Consider the following 3,580-nt stretch of genomic DNA (forward strand, 5'->3'; position numbering starts at 1 on the left):
CAGCCTTGGAGGAGATTATGTTGAGAAATAAAAAAAAAAATTCTTAAAAACGTTGTTTTTCTTGGTCAGGCCGGAAACTTATCAATCCACCCTCGTAAAAATCAGGCCTTGCTTTGTTATTTAACTATAGAATTATAACTAATAATTTTGTTTAGTTAATATTGTATAAATATTATTATTTAAAGTAGATTGATTGCCACTGATAATTAATAAATATCTATCACTACTGAACAATTTAAGGAAAGTCCACGTAAATTTCCCTGCCAGCTATATTTATACTGATTGAGATCAATGTTGATGCCTTCTTGATTTTTCCAGTAACCCATGTACTTGAAATTTAATTTTCCTCCATGTCAATAACTAGGGTTATAAATATCGTAGAGAATAAAATTATTCAAATTATAGAATGCAAGTGTTATTTCTGTATTTATACTTAAAGGCAGTTCACGAAGAGAGTTCAAAAGCATTTCTTCATTTTTGGTTATTATAAACCAAAAATATAACTCGTTGTAAGGAAGAGTACACTACAAATAATTTTTATACTTTTCATTATTTTTGATACTTAATTATGTACGAATTTTGAAATTATTTTCCTTGGATTATACCGTTTTATAAATAAAAATGGTTGCGTAAAATAAATCCTAGTACTCACCTATTGAAAAATAATTTCGCTATTAGGACAATCCAAATCCAAAAGAACACCAAGTTTGTAGTAATTCACTTTTAAAATTCTATTCACGTTAAGTTTTTCCGAAATCGAAACATAACAGATTCTTATGTCAGTTGTTAATGAAAAGCTGACTTTTTATGAACAATTAATAAAAAATTTAACCTTTATACGTTCCAAAATAATTTCCTAGGAAAAATTATGACGGTCAAACAGTTTTTTCTGAGAGTGTCCCAATTTTAGGAACGATTTCACATTTTTAAAATAACACTCCATAGATTAATAAAAAACAAAATTTAAGAATATAATATACCATCGTTATTCCAACATTCGAAAGTGACAAATTGTCGAACGCCCTTTTCGTGAAAGTAATCGTTCGTAAACTTAGCCATAATTTTAATTTGGTTTGAATCAGCAACTAAAATTAGTAGGAAAAACAACAAGACACTTTGTTATAAAGCAGCCAAGATATTTTTTTTAATCATCTTCTAAAGCTCAGAGAAAAAACGGTAGACTTATGTTACTCATATTTTAATGTGATTGAAACATTCTTTAAGAATAAAAGAAAGAATTGGCATTGATTCGAAAATCGTGTTTGGCGTAAATTATTCATTTCAAAGTACTCATAATGTCTGAACCTAATTCTTTTATTACTTTTCCAATATTATGAAATGAAAGACAATTTGTATAATTCATCTTTTATTTTACTTTCAGTTACTGGTAATGAAGGATAATATAATATTAACATAGAACCATAAAAATAAAAATGATATCCAAAGGTAATTCATAAAAATAAATAATAAGGCAAACTGTTATTTGAATTAATGAACTTCCGCAAAATAAACATGAGGCAAATTTTAATTTAGGGATGTAATACGCTATTCTTCACACTTATAAAGCTGTTTCATTTCACATCACCACGAAGAATATTTTACGATATTTACCACTCTTTGCGGCATAAGGATTTTAATGAGGATTAATGGTATTGTGAAAAATGATAAAGTTGATTATTGCTTAAATAGTCGTCCAAAAATGTCTTTCTTATTATGTACATTAAAATTGTGAATTCTATTTTTCGTTGAGTCTATTAAAAAATTTGCTTTATTATTCCAATATTTTAGGTACTTTCATCAATTATTATTGGTATACATTCAAGAATAAAAAATTATTTGGTGATCTCCGATAATAAATTGAAATAATAATCGATCGCGTATATATTGTTGGCAATAAAATAATTTAATTTATGAAAAGAATTATACATTTCAATTTATGATAAAAAATATTTAGATGGCAAGTTCGCAAGGAAAAATTGGAGAAGAATATTTATTATGAATAATTTTAACAACTTTTTTTAATTTTACAGATGAAAATATGAATTCCGATCCAAAACGTTTTTTTTTATAACAAACAGTTCAAACTTCGATAAAAACAATAGAATTTTTAAATCAAAAAGACTGATTTTCCATAAAACAGTTACATTTTTAATGACGTATTTTTATTGGAAACTAAAAAGAAAAACTTTCTTTGAAATAGTTAAATTAAAAAAATTCAACTCCCACCACAAACAGTTGAATTTTCAAGCAATAAACATATATTTTTTATTTTTTCAGAAGGCAGTAGCATTTTTTACCTGAGGAAACACATAATTTTTTCGAAATGACTAACATGTTTGAAAAAGCAGTTAATTTTTTAAACAAAATAGTTCAATTGATATTATTAAAATTTTTTTCATAAGGACAACCGCAGGATTTCGCCGGGAGCGGGTGCTAATCTGAAAAATTGCACCCGCTTCCAGCGAAATCGCGGTAAAATTTCAGCCATAACCACGTCTCACAACCGTGAGATAGGTGGTTACAGTCTGTAAAGGAATCATTACGACGATCCAGCAAAAGCCTCGTGGACCCTAAGAACACGGAGCGACCCAAGGACAACCGCCTTCTGCATTTTTCCCGCAAGTGTACTAGCATATTGCTGACACGCAGGGATGCTTTTTAGGCTATTAGCAAGTGAAAGCTTGGTACCTCCAAGAGCGCCGATGATAAGGACGATTAGTTTAACAGAATATTCCCGGTACAATCGTTGCAACTCCCTTATAAGGTCTCTATATCTCTCTTTCTTTTCATTCTCCATTGGCTATGATGTTTTTGTCAGCTAATGCCGAAAATTCGATAGCAAACATGGTTTTCTTCTCAAAGTCAAGAAGAACCATGCTGGCCTCGAGTGTACAACAGAAACAATTACCGAGAATATAAAGTTCAAGTATATGCGGCACTTCTCATTCTTGACAATTGACTCGATTTCCCTAGGAGCATTTAGAGGAGCGATATTAAGGTTATTGCCGTAAGAATGACAGAGATGGCAATCAAGCACTCTTAGTGCCGCATTGCGCCTCTGGATGTAAGTTGTTGCCGCATGAGTTGGACAACTAGATATTATGTGTACAAAATGCTCGGGATGTGCATGAAACGCCCTGCAGCTATCATCAGGAATGTCTTGGCTCAAAATGTAGTGACGGTATAATAAGGTGGAAATGACACCGTCTTGGCATGCCAAAATGAAACCCTCCGTATCAGACTTCAATCCGGGTGATTTAAGGAAAGCAAAAGTTAGCTCACACGATATTGACTGATCCTCCACATTTCTATGGAAGATACCATGCATCCTCTTATCGAGGAGCTGTTCACGAAAGTTTTTCTCTTGTTCTTCCTTAATCCGGGCTTTCGGTAGTGACTACTCGAGATAGATAAGATTTGATGCATTTTGCTCACCCCTAATACTGAAGTTGAATCCGAGTGTTTCAGCAGCCTCCTTCGCTACTTTGTACAGAAACCCTCTATCCGCAAAACTAAGACGCGTTCGGTGGCTTTGTCATAGGCCCTTCGGTGTGATTCTAGAGGAATCAAAACCGATTAT

General features: G+C 31.8%; 1 pseudogene; it reads right to left on the reverse strand.

Moving 5' to 3' along the window:
- Window positions 1–467, reverse strand: part of LOC117180531 — a 13,009-nt pseudogene extending 12,542 nt beyond the window's left edge.
- Window positions 468–3,580: the final 3,113 nt, after the last annotated feature.

Source organism: Belonocnema kinseyi, chromosome 9, assembly GCF_010883055.1.
Source record: "Belonocnema kinseyi isolate 2016_QV_RU_SX_M_011 chromosome 9, B_treatae_v1, whole genome shotgun sequence".
Classification (NCBI taxonomy): Eukaryota; Metazoa; Arthropoda; class Insecta; order Hymenoptera; family Cynipidae; genus Belonocnema; species Belonocnema kinseyi.